This window comes from Nicotiana tomentosiformis, chromosome 8 (genome assembly GCF_000390325.3).
Source record: "Nicotiana tomentosiformis chromosome 8, ASM39032v3, whole genome shotgun sequence".
Classification (NCBI taxonomy): Eukaryota; Viridiplantae; Streptophyta; class Magnoliopsida; order Solanales; family Solanaceae; genus Nicotiana; species Nicotiana tomentosiformis.
The window spans coordinates 118,038,108-118,055,350 of NC_090819.1; the positions used below are offsets into that span (position 1 = coordinate 118,038,108).

Genomic DNA, 17,243 nt, shown 5'->3' on the forward strand with positions numbered 1-17,243 from the left:
TGAGAGGTTGATAATAAATAGCCCCTAAGGGTCCAAACAGCATTGGCGCAAGGCCCAAACATGGCATTCAGCCCAATTTACAGAAAATCTTTCTAAAACATATAAGTATCAATGGTTTAAACAAAGTATGCAACTTTACAGTTGCTACGGGGTAGACCAAGTCACAAATCCCAAACAGTGTATGCCCACACGCCCGTCACCTAGCATGTGCGTCACTAAAAATAGTAGAATGATACAAAATCCGGGGTTTCATACCCTTAGGACTAGATTTACAATCGTTACTTACCTCAAACCGGTCAAATCTCTACCCCGCAATGCTCTTGCCTCTAGACTCTGCCTCCAAATGCTCCAAATCTATTCACAATCAGTATAATACCATCAATATATGCTAATGGAATGAACTCCACAAGAAAAGCTTCAAAATTAGACCAAAACCCGAAATTGGCTCAAAAATCGCCCGTGGGGCCCACGTCTCGGAACCCGACAAAAGTTACAAAATACGAAAGCCCATTCAACCATGAGTCTACCCATACCAATTTTACCAAAATCCGACCTCAACTCGACCCTCAAATCTACAAATCTAATTTCCAAATTTCGAAGTTCCAATCTCCGATTTACGCCGAAAAATCATGTAATCTAGTCGGATTATTCGATGATAATTCAATATTATGGAGTAGAAATGATCAAAAGGGACTTACCTCAAGTTTTCCTTGAAAATATATCAAAATCGCCTCTCCCCAAGCTCCAATTTGTCAAAAATGGCAAATGGGACGAAGTCCCTGTTTTTATAATTCTGCACAGACATCCTCGGTTCTGCCTCGACCTTGGCACTCGATCTTGGCCTTCGATCGAGGTCCTCGATCCTGGGCCTCGGTCCTGCCCCTCGATCCTGGGCTCGATCATGGCTTCAATCGTGGCCCTCGACCCTGAGCTCGATCATGCCTTCGATCGTGGCCCTCGACTCTGGGCTCGATCATGGCTTCGATCGTGGCCCTTGACCCTGAGCTCGATCTGGGCTTCGATCATGGCCCTCGACCCTGAGCTCGATCTGGGCTTCGATTTCTGGGCAGAAGCAATTTCCAACAGAAGGAAATTGCAGCAGCTGTTCTAGTTCAATTTTTGATCTGTTAACCATCCGAAACTCACTTGAGGCCCTAGGTACCTCAACCAAATATACCAACAAGTCCTAAAACATCATACGAACTTAGTCGAATCCTCAAATCACCTCAAACAACGCTAAAACCATGAATTACACCCCAATTCAAGCCTAATGAACGTTGAAATTTCTAATTTCTACAAACAACTGCGGAACCTATCAAATCACGTCCGATTGACCTCAAATTTTGCACACAAGTCCTAAATGACATAATAGAGGTATTCCAATTTTCAGAATCGGATTCCGACCCCGATATCAAAAAGTCAACCCCCGGTCAAACTTCTCAAAAATAAAACTTTCGGCATTTCAAGCCTAATTCCTCTACGGACTCCCAAATAATATTCTGGACACGCTCCTAAGCCCAAAATCACCATACGGAGCTATTGGAATCATCAAAATTCAAATCCGAGGTCGTTTACATATAGGTCCATATCCAGTCCACTTTTCTAACTTAAAATTTTTAATTATGAGACTAAGTGTCCCATTTCACTCCGAGTCCCTTCCGGACTCGAACCAACTAACCCGATATAACAACATAATATAGCTGAATAACACAAAAAGAAGTAGGAATGGGGAAAACAGGGTTATAACTCTCGAAATGACCGGTCGGGTCATTACATGTCGTAACATCACTATGTCCACAATGTTTCCCCTTGCATGCATAAGTATTGAATGTGTTGAATGATGACTTGCAACTACCAACCTTCTTTGCTTTGATACATAAAATGGTTTGATTGAGAGATCACAATGACACTTCAAAAGGAAAAGGTGAATCCTCTAGGGGTCGAGGTAGAGCTACCTTGCCCCTAGGCTAACCCAAAACAATCCGGAAGAAGTCCACAGCAGGCAGAAGGGGAGTCTAGTTCCTATGTCCCGTCTAGGGAAGCATCAGAAGGCAACTCAGCCTCTGTTCAGGAAGAGAAGGCAGCCACACAGTCTAGGCCACATTGGAGATTCTAGCTCAGGGATGAGACCTCTTCATCTCACAGCACTTCTAAAGGGTCGGAAAGTGCTAGCCATGCCTCTAAGCTAGCAGTTGCCTCATACACTGATGTTCCATCTATACAGGATGTCCCCGATGATGGTATAGGGGGAGATGGTACTTCCACAGGTGTGGAGAGATCAAAGAAAAGGGATATTTGGGAGGATAGGTTCGTCAGCTTGGCTACCTTCACTGATTTCCGTATGTGGTGGTCAGTGAGATCATTGACACTTGAGCGACAGTTTTTATTGAAGGAATTGGAGACATACAACTCGGCGGTGTTGAGTCAGTTCAGAGAAAGAAAGGGTTGGATGTGGTTCACTTAGAGAGTTGAGGATCCCAAGGAGTACCTCGTATGAGATTTCTATGCAAATGTTTCTCACATCAAGAAAGGCACGAAGGTCACTAAAGTACGCAACCTCAAGGTGAGGTTTGATCAGCGCACACTAAATGTGTACTTAGGGTTTGAGGACCTGGAGCCGAAGGAGTATCTGGAGAAATATGCAATGAAAGCAGAAGTCCAACCTTGGCTAGAAGAGATATTAGCACCACCATGGATTACTACTGAGGTTCCCATCCACCGGAGCACATTGAGTTTCGAGGCAAAGGGATGGCAGACTTTTATATGCAGCAGACTTGACCCGAGCCAGAATAAAACTCATCTACCTATTCCTTGGGATGTTCTTGTGGCTTTTATCATTGCCGGGTACCCAATTAATGTGGGTGTCGTGATGTCGGCCAACATTTCATTGGTAACACAGCAGTCTAGCTCATCCTATCCTTATTCCAACACTATCACAGAGTACCTTACTGATACAAAGGTAGAGCCGAGAACTTATGACACTAAGGTGAAGCCAAAGAATCCATTTGACTGGTATCCATTGATGGATGCGACCAACCCAAAGAAGAGAGCTCAGCCTTCTACCACCACAGGTCAGTCTGGTGAGCCGGCAGTGGTAGTTGTTGAGACTGCTGATATTCGATCCACCTCTGTTGAACCCTCTTCTAGTGCTACTGCTATGCCTCCGCCACCATCTTCAGATCCTACCGTAGACCCCAGGGCGGCTCCTTCTCCAGCTCTGAGGTTAGTGAATATGCCTATGAATCTACAATCTACTCTGTGAATCTCCCAAACATTGGCAAGTCTCAACAACTGGATGCAAAGAGCGACTTCAAATCTATCTGACTTATCTAGTACTGTTACAGCGCAATCATCTATATAAGCACCACAGGCCTCCTCTGATCTTTATGAGAAGCTAAATAATATTCTGGGCAATCATAAGATGATTATGGACACTCTAGTACAACACGGGTCGGTTATTAAGGAGTTGGGAATAGAAGTGAAGAAGATGAGGAAGTCCCATGCAAGCAAGAAGTCGGTTGACAAGCTCAGGAAGGAGATGACCAGACTTGCGACAGCTGGGGATCTACCCTTTGATATGTTACTTGACCCAGACCAGTCCGCCCCAGATCCACCAACACCATCTGCTCCAATTGCACCAGCTGGCCAGTCTGAGGAGCCAGACCTTGCTGTCAACGCTGCTGAGGCAGTGCGTGCAATGTTTTACACTCCCGCCACACCTAGATTTGATGATGATAAGATACAATTGGCTGAACCAACAGGAGATGATATTGCTGGGGACGCTGAGATGTCCAAGGATCCTTAGTGATTTTTCTTCACCCTCTCTTCCTTGGAAGAGGCGTTGTGCATTAAATTGCGGGTTCATGAAATGCATTACAGAAATAGTATGGTTGATAGCCATAGATGTGCTGATTCTGCTACCTGGTGCGGAGGTTGTGGGAGTAACTCTCACGAGAAGATCGTATAAGTGTAACGTGTTCATCATTTGATTGTTAGAGATTGAAATCAGATATGGAGATTTAGGTATTGTTGTTAATGGGAGAGTTTATACTTGAGGGGCGCTCTGTTCCTTTAATTGTGGACTGTGGGAGTTTGTTCCGGATTGGACGACTGCTCGTATGTGTCATGAATAGGGTCATTGTGGACCCTTTAAAGTTTATTATCCCAGTATGGGATTATCGTAATCGTCTTGTGGTCCGTTGGTAGATCTAATATGAATATATGCTCTACATCAGGTCAGATGTGTTCATTCAGCATAGCATTGCTTATGGAGGAGTCTCCGGGCGTTAGATGTGATTCTTGTCGTCAGCTATTCGATGTAGTATTATATTATGCCATGTGGGTTGTGAGACGACTTGATTATTTGCACATGTGTTGTGACCTCGTGTAGATGGTAGTGTTATATGAGCATTTTGTCGAAATGGGTATCTCTTTATTGATTGTTGTGTGTGGATCAGGTGCAACGTTGCCACGGTATTGTGTTTGGATCCAATTGCATGCCGCAATGGTATTATATTTGGATCAGGTTGCACGCCGCAACAATATCATGTGTGGATCAGGTTGCACACCGCAACAGCGAGATGTTGAGTACGGTTCCTTACACTTATTTTGTGTGCCTTGTTTCTTATCTCTAAGATAGGGTCATAGCATATGTTTGGCCATTTTATTCAATACGTATGCTGGATAGTTCTTTCCCAGAGTTCGCTCTTCCTTATGGTCATATTCGAGTTGCAGCTTGTTGGCGCATGGGTGGCATCATATGAGTTTTTTGACGGTGATTGATGTGGCTTATTGCCCGAGCAGGTTGTACTGGGTGAGATGTGGTTTTTGGACCTGAAATCAGTGCAATCGTATTTATATAAGGTATAATAGAGGGAAATTGTCATTATTTAGTACAGAATGAGGCAATGGTTCTTATTGAGAGGAGGAATTCCATGAACTTTTGATTTTGCAGGTGGTTATGAGTTTCTACACATCTCTTTCACCATTGCACCATTGCAAGGGTCAGTACGGTACTTATGTGTGTTATGAGATATACTATGGGCATCAAATTCGTGAATATGTAGCTATCATGGTTGGAGAATGTTAATTTGGGCATGTGAATTGTGCGGTGCGATGTGTGATTACAGCATGGGTGGCTGATCATGTTTTAGGTTCGACATATTGAGATTGATACGGTGCTCGTATGCTAGAATCGTGTCTCGTAGAGAATTCTGGATGTTAGAATTTTGTGCTAAGGCTTGTGGGCTAAGGTAGCAGGAAGGACATTCAGTCTTGCTCGAGCCAGCATGCTCACCTGGGTTATGGTGGCACGGGTAGGTGCACAAGTTGTTAAACATCAATTTTGGGTAACCGCAGAATAGTTCTTGGCACGTTCGAGGACGAACTTATTTTTAAGTGGGGGAGAATGTAACGACCCGACTGGTCGTTTTGAGCTCTAGCGTGTCGTTCAACTGTTTGAGGCCTTGAGTAGCTTCATTTCATGTTTTATGACTTGTACGCATAGTCAGAATTGAATTTTGGGAAGTTCGGAGTTGATTCAGAAGGAAAATTCCCAATTTGGAAGCTTGAAGTTGGAAGAGTTAACCAAGGTTTGACTTTTGAGTAAATGACCTTCGAATCAGGATTTGAATAGTCCAATAGGTTCATATGATGATTTTGGACTGGGGCGTATGTTCGGGTTGAGTATCAGATGGCTCGGGAGCGTTTCGGCGCCTATTGTGGAAAGTTGGCATTTTGAAAGATTTAGAATTTTATAAGTTTGATTTGAAGTAGACTTTGGTGTTATCAATGTCTGTTTAGGGTTTTGAACCTTGGAATAGGTTTATATCGTGATTTTTTACTTGAACATGAAGTTTGGCGTCATTCCAGAATGTTTAGATATGATTCGGACACGTTCGTCGAAGTTGAAAGAAGGATTTTGATCGTCGATTCATGATTTTGATGTTATTCACGACGTTTCAAGCCTTTTTATAAGTTTGGATAAGGTATTAGGACGTGTTTGTATAATTGGACGGGGTCCCGAGGGGCCTCGAGTGTGTTTCGGGATGGTTTCAAACAAATTCCCCTTGATTTATCACTGCTGGTTTCTGGTGTGTAGGGTGTGTATCGCGATCGCGGAGGTCTAATTGGACTAGTGGCTTTTTTGTTCATCGCGATCACGTAAAAGGAGTCACAATCACGGAGCTGGAGCAGATTGATCTTAGCGTTCACGTGAGCATAGTCGCGAACGCGGTGGGTTGTGAAGGCAGGCATGTTTCAGAGAGTTGTGCTACGCGATCGCGAAAAAGGAATCTGTTGAGGCAATGTTTGGTCTTCGTGTTCGCGATAATGGACTCGCGTTCGCGGAAGCCTGGGAAGGTTGTGCTTCGCAATCGCGAGAAGGACCTCGCGTTCGCGTAGAGTAATTTCATGGGCGAGGCTGGTTGGCCATCGCGATCGGGAGGAGTTTTCCGCGATCGCGAACAAGGATCGCTAGGTAGAACACTTCTTAAAACTCGGGTTTTGGATCATTTCTCTCTTTGTAGCCAACCTTGGGGGCGATTTTTGAGTTCTATTTTCATCATCTATCATAAGGTAAGTGATTCCCACATGTTGTAAGTTAAATACACGATTTATATATGGATTTAAATATGAGATTTTGTAAGAATTTTGGAAGGACACCTAGAATTGGTAATTTTAGATTTTGACTACGAAATTGGACATGAAATTTGGAATAAATTATATATTCGAGTTCGTGTGGTTATGAATAATGTTTATCTTCAAAAAAAATCTGAATCCAGGAACGTGGGCTCGAGGATTGACTTTGTTGACTTTTCGAGAGGAGTTCGGAATTTATTATAAATTGACTAATTATGGGTGTTGGAGTATATTTTTATTAGTTTGCATGGTGTTTGACTAGTTTCGGATTGATGGGCATCGGTTTGAGGTGTTAGAGAGGCGTTGAGCCGGTTATGGAACTTTAGAGCTAGGTAAGTTTCTTGTCTAACCTTGTGAGGGGAAAACTACCTCGTAGGTATCAAATTGTTATGTGCTACTAGTTGTGGGTGTTACGTACGCACGAGATGACGAGAGTCCGTATGTAGCTCAAGCATATTTATGTCCGAGTAGACTTAGGACTCTATCATTTAATATTTGAATTATTTGGACTCAATTTGCTAGCTTAATTAATTGAACTTATAATTGAAATTGATTTAGAAATATATTAGGCCGAGCTTTATCAACTTGAGTTGCTTGGCAAGATATTTGATAAACGGTAAAGTTATATTCACTTTATTCTCCTGTACCTGTGTTGTAAGCACGTGACTCATAATTCGATAAATTGTTTACCTTTCTTGTGAATCGGGTCGAACGCCTCGGCATTATATTGATATGCATCTCTGGTTCGCATCGGTCAACCCTCGTTAGTGTACACACCACTCTGGATCGGGTCGTACGACCTCGGCATAATTGTGCGTAATACCACTAGGAGTATGAATATTCGTGAGATGCCCTTTTATTGAGACCTGGCATTTATATGGCATTCCTTACCCGTTTGAGATTACATTTGATATTTCTTATCTATTGAGATAACATATGATATTCGAGAGATTTATACTGCCAAAAGAAATGTTGGAGAATTATGTGAGTTGCAGTTTTTACCTCATAGTTGTTGTTGTATTTCATATCTACTCATAATTTATTATATTATTTTATTGGACCACTGTCGATGTCGACCCCTCGTCACTACTTTTCCAGGGTTAGGCTAGATACTTATAACGACCCGACCAATAATTTTGAGTATTACAACCCTGTTTCCCCATTTACTGCTCAATTTACGCTTTACATTTGTTTTATGACTTACCGGGTTAATTGGTTCGGATCCGGTGAGTTTTTGGAATGAATTGGAATACTTAGTTCCAAGGTTTAAAGCTTAAGTTAAAATAGTGATGGGATGTCGACTTATGTGTAAACGACCCCGGAATGGAGTTTTGATGATTTCAATAGCTACGTATGGTGATTTTGGACATAGGAGCGTGTCTGAAAAATCATTTAAAAGTGCATAGTGGAATTTGGCTTGAAAAATCATTTGACCGGGTAGTTGACTTTTTGGTATGGGGTCGGAATCCAGTTATGAAAATTTTTATAGCTTTGTTATGTCATTTATGACTTGTGTGCAAAATTTTAAGTCGGATTGATTTGATGTGTATCGGCACAAGATATAGAATTTGAAAGTTTAAAGTTCATAGATTTTGATTTGAGATGCGATTCGACGTTTTGATGTTGTTTGATGTGATTTGAGGCCTCGAGTAGGTCCGTGTTATGTTATGGAACTTGTTGGTATATTTGAACGGGATCCTGAGTGGCTCGGTGAGTTTCGGGGTGAGTTTTGAGCGATGTCCGGGTATTTCGGCACTCAAATGTTGTTCTCGAACTTTTGGAAAAGTGCGGATCGCACAATTTTGAGTGCGGCCGCACTTCAGAGGAAAAGTGTGGACTGCAGAGGACACATGCGGACCACACAATTTTGTGTGCGGCCGCACTTCAGGGGTTCTGTAGGTTCGATGGTCCGACTTCGGAGGCTTATATCTTTTAATCCACAATGAATTTGGAGATGATTCAAAAACGAAAGTTGTATCTCTTTGAATCTAGTTTCCAGAAAGATATATCACTTATTATTTGGACATTTGTACAGGAAGTTATAGATATTTTACTGAAGCCTGGTAAGCTGTCACAGTGAAGTGCTACCGCACTCAAAATTGTGCGGCCGCAGAACTTGAAAATGTATGGACCGCACATTGAGAGATCAGACGTGGTACTATATAACCGAGGGTTAGGCTATTATTTCACATTTGGACTTTGGGAGCTCGATTTGTGGCGATTGTTTGTGGATTTTTCAAGAAATTCATCGGGGTAAGTGATTCTAACTCGGATTTGGTTAACATACATGAATATATCATTGTTTTCATCATTCAATTAGTAGTTTGAGATGAAAATTTGGGAAAATTTGTAGAAATTTCATAAAATGAATTTTTGGGATTTAAATGTCGGATTTGAGTGAAACTAAGATGGTTGGACTCGTAATTGAACGGGTTTTCGGATTTTGTGAGTTTCGTCGGATTCCGAGATGTGGACCCCATGGGCGATTTTTGAGTGAAATTTTGGATTTTATTGGAAAATTAGTAATTTCCTATGGACTTAATTCCTGTAATTTGTATTCACTGAAACGAATTAATTATGACTATTTACAAGGCTTTCGGAGGCAAATTTGTGAGGCAAAGACATAGCGGAGTAAAGAATTACACGGTTTGAGGTAAGTAACTCTTCTAATCTTAGAGTTGAGGGTATGAACCCTGAATATACATATTATGTAAATTGTTTGGAGGTGACACATATGCAAGGTGACAGGCGTGTGGGCGTGCACTATAGAAATTGTGACGTAATTGGTTCCGTGAAATTATGTAGTCACATAATATTGGCATTTTCTATATAGTATTATGTGTTAAAGAAATTGAGCCGAGAATCATATTAAAAATCATGTTGAGGCTATGTGACAGTACTATTGAGACCCACAGAGGTCATATTGTTGAATTATTTGTTTAAAATGAAATTTCATACTCAGTCATGTTCATTCATTTCATATCATCTCTCAGTCTCTGTTGCTATTTATTGATTCATCATATTATCATTTTGGGCTAGTTTCATGACATTGTGAGCCCGAGAGACTGGAGAAATTGATGATTGAGTGAGGCCGAGGGCCTGATTGTGAGGGTAATTATGGGATCGGACTGCATGCCGTAGCAGGCCATATTGGCTTTATATACTTTATTATTATGGGATCGGGCTGCATGTCGCAGCAGGCCAGATTAGCTTATTATAGCACGTGAGTTGTCCGTGCGGATCCAGATATTATACCATAGCACGTGAGTTGTCCATGCAGCACGTGAATTGTCTGTGCGGATCCAGATATTGATACAATAGCACGTGAGTTGTTCGTGCAGCACGTGAGTTGTTCGTGCAGATTATAGCGCTTGGGCTGAAGGAGCCCCTCCGGAATCTGTACATACCCCTAGTAAGCGCAGTTACCTAGCGAGTGCGAGTGTGAGTACCGAGTGCTGAGCGATTGGGAGGATTGAGTGACTGGAGGACTGAGTGAAATGATACTCTGAGAGTATGTATATGGTTTTATCACTGAGTTACATCGCATTGACATGCACATTTGACATACAGGTATAGAGATGCATTTTTCTCATGATGTACGATATCACGTCATTGATGACTTCTCACACATACTGGCCTATGGGCATAATGATGCATTTTTCACTGGCTATCTGGAAAGAAAAATTAAACATCTTATTTATTGTGGAAAGGATTTTTTTAGAAAAATTACTGTTTTCAAACTTACTCATCTCTTTGGAAATTTCGGTAAACGATTTGGTTTTTTTTCACTTATGTACTTGAATGGTAGAACTATTTTCAGAAATCATGATTCAGCTGAGCATTTTGTCTCTGGGTTACTTCTTTTATTACTTGCTTTATGTTGTTATGAACTGTTATTGTTTATGGGAGTTGGACTCTGACCTTAGTACAAGCTCGTCACTAGTTTTAACATAAGGTTACGCTTGTTACTTATTAAGTACATGGGATCGGTTGTACTCATACTACACTTCTGCACCTTGCATGCAGATATTGGATGTTGATGTACTCGACAGGAGCTGGAATTGAAGATGTACCTGTGTTCCGGTTGTAGTTGCCTCTTGTTCATGGTAGCCTTAGATTTATAAGAATTTGTTTATGTACATTTCGAACAGATGATATATTTATTTCATACCAGTTTTGTAAATTCTAATCTTAGAAGCTCGTGATTTATACTACCAGTCCTTGGAGAGTGTATTAGAGTCAGTTATAATGGAATTGGATAGTTGTTAATTGGCTTACCTGGCGGGTTGGGTTAGGTGCCATCAAGACTAGGTGGATTTTGGGTCGTGACAATACTTACTGGGTACGTGTTAGTTTACGTACTCATGCTACACTTCTGCACTAAATATACAGAATCTGACAGGTTCATTTGGTGGTCATCTTGGCGCGTAGGCGCAGCTGCTGGGGAGACTTTATGGTGAGTTGCAATCCAGGCTACGTATCGCAGTCCACAGAGTTTCCATCGTATTATTCACTTTATCCTGTCTACTTTCCATTCCAGACAGATATTGTATTATTATTGTACTCCTTAGCAAATGCTCGTGCACTTGTGAAACCGCATTTTGGGTGTAGTCCAGAATTTGCGTATGGTTTTGCTTAACATTGATACACTTTTACTTTATATTTTATTTAAATTGTATGTATCTACGATTCTTAATGCATTAATTTCTCTATCTAATAAGATTCATGATTTCAAAAATAATTAAATGAATAATTAAGTTGGTAGTTTATCGTTGGCTTGCTTAACGGCGACGTTGGACGTTATCACGACCTATAATGGATTTTGGGACCTGACAAATAATATATTGTATATGTAATGATCCATTGATGGCAACAACATGATCTTATCAACATAGGACATACCAATCACTTCATACAAGTCTAAAGATTTTAAAGGTATCAAGACCCGTCAATACAGATCAACTCGCACAAATTTGTATAACACATTTAATTAATGATCATCATTATTATCAGAAAATCTAAAGATGCTCATTTGCCAAATAGGAGACGTCTTCCAATTTCTTACCGAGATGGTCAAATTAAAAAGGAGACGTCTTCCAATTTCTCTAGTCAGAAATTCTACCCATTGCCACATCCCCTTTTTTTTTTCCTGTTGAGTTAATCTGATATTACATTTTCAAAGTTTGTTTGCCGGTGAAAACGAGCCCATTGTATTTAAAACTATATATATATATATATATATATATATATATATATATATATATATATATATATATATATATGCTCACATTACATCAGTGCATATAATATTTTTGAATACTTCCTTGGTAATATTTTTTTTTAACATTATCTTGGAGAGTAGCTAAGGTAATTGAACTTTATGCATTTAAAATGAAAGATATACAGGAGCTCAATAATAAAATACTTTTATTCAGTCATACCTAGTCTCAATAATAAAACGAAAAATGGCCAAAAATGTCCCTAAGGTATTGAAAATGGCTCAATTTTGCTCTTTTTCCACCTATTGGGTCATAAATTCCCTTAACGTTAGTTTTTGGGCTCAAACTTACCCATATATCTAACAGAAGAGTCAGCAATACCCCTAACGTATTGAAATTGGCTCAGAAATATCCTCCGTTAACCTTTTGATCCGCAAATGCCACTAACGTTTGTTTTTGGGCTCAAACTTACCCCTATATATAATAGAACTAACCTGATCAATTTTTTGATTTTAACTTTGTCATGTGGCATTTTCTTAATCTACCACGTATATTATTTGTATTAAATAAACTCATCTGTATCTTTAAAATATCCAACGACCCTGACTCGCTCCTATATATTTGGACGGTCGGCTAAAAAGAATTACATTCGTTATTTAAATATATAAAAAATATACATTGATTATATATAAAAATATGTAAATTATACATTAATATTTTAGTATATATTTTACATGATATTATTTTTAGGAGAAATTATACGGTGTAGTTTTTCCTATTAATTATGATATATAACTCGAATTTATTAAGCAAATCTGGCAATGGAACGATAGTTTTTTGCTAATATTTTAGCTCTATCATTATATATTAAAACACTACTAATTCCCATTGAAAAGATTATGTGAAGTCCATTAATGTGCTAAGCAGTTGGATATGTATATAATTAAAGGTTTTAAATATTTTTCTGTCCATCTGTTTCTTTGCTTCTCCTTTAGAATCATACAAATAGAACATTATCATTTTTATGTTTGCAAATTAAAATTTATATTTGTTAAACTTGTTAAGATTTGCAAAATTTGAAGGAAAAACTACACAGTATAACTTCTCCTAAAAATAATATCATGTAAAATATATATTAAAATATTAATGTATAATATACATATTTTTATATATAATCAATGTATATTTTTTTTTTATTTAACTAGCGAATTTAATTATTTTTAGTTGACCGTCCAAATATATAAGAGCGGGTCAGGGTCGTTGGATATTTTAAAAGATACAGATGGGTTTATTTAATACAAATAATACGCGTGGCGGATTAAAAAAATGCCACATGGCGAAGTTAAAGTCAAAAAATTGACCATGTTAGTTCTGTTTATATATAGGGGTAAGTTTGAGCCCAAAAACAAACGTTAGAGGAATTTGCGAACCAAAGGGTTAACGAAGAGTATTTCTGAGCCATTTTAAATATGTTAGGGGCATTTAGATATAGGGGTAAGTTTAAGCCCAAAAACTAACGTTAAGGGCATTTATGTCCCAATAGGTGGAAGGAGGGAAAAATTGAGTCATTTTCAATACCTTAGGGGCATTTTTGGCCTTTTTTCCGATAATAAAATAGGAACCAGAGTTTTGCACTTTCGATAGGGTTACTGCAAATTATATATTAGAAGACTATACCTAGTCTAAAATAACTTAAATTACAAGTCTAACGATTAAACAATAAATTAATAAAGACTAAAGAAATTAAATTCCCAAACTATGAGTTGTTTCCACTTCCCAACCAGAAATTTTAAGATAATATATAGTCAAGCAAACGTACGCGAGAAAAGAAAGCGTCACACATTGATTAATTTGAAATAATGGTTTGCTCTAGCACCAAGTATCTATAATCTATTTTAAAACTATGGGATTTAACATCAGTTTTAGCTATTTGTTGCTTAGGTGAAGGTGGTGAAATCTTAAGCTAATACTAAAATCAGAAACAATATTATTATTTTTCCATATGGTGTGATCCAAATTTTATATTTGGGTCAGAAGACCAAATCTATATGGTACTTTGAATATTTCTTTACCGTATACAGAGACGGAACCAAGATTTCAACTTTATGAGTTTTGAATTTCAGAACGACGGTCAAGCGCTAATAACTGAATTTTAAATTTAACTTTTTATACATATTTAGAGAATTTCTTGATACAAATACACCTTTGAGCATAAACTGGGTTCCGCCGAACCTGTTTTCAACCTTCTGGCTACGCCCCTGACCGTATAAAATTTAAAGTTATTAAGACTAATACAAAGTTGACCATGAAGTAAAGTCAATACCTGCACTTATCAACTATAAATAGGGAATTTTATTCCTGCACTTCTCATCATCCAATACTAGTTTCTTTACATTTTTAGCATCATTTCAAGTCTATCTTCTAGTAAGCACAATTAAAAAAACATGGCTATTTCTGTCAACTATTTTTCCACTCTTATGATCTGCATGATTTTGCCTTTGCCTGCACTTTCTTACGGTACTCAGAACTATGATTCCAAAGCAACCTTTTATAAGACCTCCGATGGGAAAGGAACACCGAGTAAGTTGACTGTTTCCTCAACTATTTTTAGTTTCTTGTATAATTGATGCTTTATTAACATTTGAATTTGCAATATTTGATCAGGTGGAGCTTGTGGTTATGGAGAGTATGGCAGATATGTGAATGATGGGTTGGTTACTGCCGCATCCTGGAAACTCTATAAGAACGGAGTTGGTTGTGGTGCATGTTATCAGGTAGTACTAAATGCTTGGATGTTACTTTCTCATAATTAAATTCTATAAAGGATTACCTTACTCTATACTAAATAGATAGCGTCTAAAACATAAAACGGAGAACTTACTTCTTCTTCGTAGCAAAAGCAAACGAACTAGACGGTGGTGGTTGTCACGGTATGTCGGAGCGACTACCTAATTTCACGGTCCAGACCCTAAGTGAATTGTGGAAGAAACAGCGTAAAAAAATACTGCAAAGAGTAAGGTTAACTAATAACCCTAATGAACCTTAAAATACCCCCTTATATAGGAAAAAAGTCAGAAATAGTCAGATTTACAACTGGTAATTAAAAAATAGCCGTAGTTTAAAAAGTAATCGAAACTTAACTACTTTTTCATGTAAAGATAAAATTTGAACAAAAATATCCTTAAAATCCGGAAAAAATTCAGCATAATATTCTGGAGTTCGAATATTTTACATATGAGATTTCTAACATAATGTGTTGAATTTCATAATGTGCTGGAGTTCTAACATAATATGCTGGAAGTTTATATGCATGAGCTCCATAATCCAGCATATCATATTATGCTGGAACTTTCCGTATTTCACCAAAATAATGGTTATTTTTCAATAAATTTACAAACGCTGACTATTTTTCAATTGCCTGTCCAAAAACTGGCTAGCCCGTGCTATTTTCACCCTTATGGTGGACCGAAATTTCCTACTTAGCTTCTATACCTTCAACTTAACCCTGTATTTTCGACACGGAATATTAACAGGTGAGGTGCAAGGACAAGGCACTATGCAGTGACGTAGGAGTTAAGGTGAAGGTGACTGACAGTGGAGAAGGGCCAGGAACTGATTTCATTCTTAGCTCAGATGCCTTCGCCAAAATGGCTAAACATCCTAAGTTAGCTCACATGTTGTTCCCAAAGGGCGTGGTTGATGTCGACTATAAAAGAGTTTCTTGCAAATATGGCAATCTCATTATCAAGGTCAATGAACATAGCAATTACCATCGCTACCTTGCCATACTTCTATTGAACAACGGTGGTTACGCTGATATCCAAGCCGTCGAAATCTACGAGGTATATACTCTATATGCCCAATTTTTTAAACTTAAATTTGATGATTAAGTTTGAGATATTTACTCAAATAGCTAGTTAGATTAACTATATATACTTTTTCTAGCCAATATATATAAATTATACATTATTATTAACACATTATAGATGGATAATACTTATTATTATATATTCGCTAGGTATTCTTAGCTTAAGGAATTCAGTTGAGTGACCAGATATTAATATGTATAAGCTCTAATTTGGAAAATGACATTTTGACACTGACCATTGAACAAAAGGATATACTAAAATGAATTGATTGACTAATCAATTAAATTCTTGGTTTTTGATGTTGCAATTTTGGGTTGATACATACAGGAAAAAAGCTACAAATGGACACCAATGAGGAGGTCATATGGAGCAGTATTCGACTTGTCCAACCCACCAAAGGGAAATCTGAAGCTGAAGATCCAAATAAAAGTAGATGGAAAGACCAAATGGGTGCAGTCTGATAAGACTGTGATCCCAGATCACTGGAAGGCTGGCTTTACCTACGAAACTGACGTTCAAATTCCCTGATCAAGTATAATTCACTAGTTTGTAATTTAATTTCTTTGTTATGGTTTGGAGTCAAAGAAGTTTGTCTAGGTCATCAGACATTGTGGTTTAACCAAATGTTTGTGTGTTAATAATAAGGCTGAAATTTGTGTATTAATTTTGTAAAGAAATTATGAAATAAAACATCGTCGTATCTTGTGTTATTGGTGTAGTGTGCCTTGAAATTTCGTTAAATTGCAATACTTGGTATCATTAGGCCACCACGGCCACGGCTGCTTGGGCGTTACACGTTATAAAAATGTTGTCATTTTAAGACGTGTGCTTGCGAGTTGTACTATGCTAGAAGCAAAAAGTACCGAGACCACCTCAAAATGATGACATGTTCAGCAATACAAGGTTGAATTTGATACACTCGAAAGGAAACGAGAACTGTCTTGCTATAAGTATTTGTCCACAGCAGAATTAAACCAAATAAAAATGCAAGTTTTTTAGAGAGAATATGGAAAATGCAATATGTGATCCCGATTAACGGATTATATGAGCCTCGATGTAAGCTTCAGTTTCCATGAAATATCAAGCATTAGGCAAGGAATCTGGTTTCAGGGAGGGATTGAAAATTTTGAGAAATACCTTTACAAAAAGAGCCTCTAATTTTAGCAAATTTTCCATTTATAAGCATATCGAATCAAGGATTTAGAGCCATATATATTTGTATGAGCCAACAGCAGTTGGGAGAGCACTTTAGTAAACCGCAGAAGTCCCGCATCCACCACTAGGGATGTAAAATGCTACTCTTGGCAACTGAAAAGAGGAAAGTGAAACCTGATTCATGTAATTAGGAGATGAGAAAGCAAATTAACCGATTCAAAAAGCGTCTAAGATCAAACAAAAAGGCCGAGTACTGGTGCAAAAATGTCTGGTTCTGACTGGGATCACACTAGTCAGCCTATACAAGCTTCTTCTGATGAAATAAGAAGTTTCATTGATGAAATCAACAAGATGCAGTAGG

The 17,243-nt window shown here is 38.4% G+C and overlaps 1 pseudogene; it reads left to right on the plus strand.

Moving 5' to 3' along the window:
• Nucleotides 1-16,437, plus strand: part of LOC104096015 (expansin-like B1) — a 160,642-nt pseudogene extending 144,205 nt beyond the window's left edge.
• The last annotated feature ends 806 nt before the right edge of the window (nt 16,438-17,243 follow it).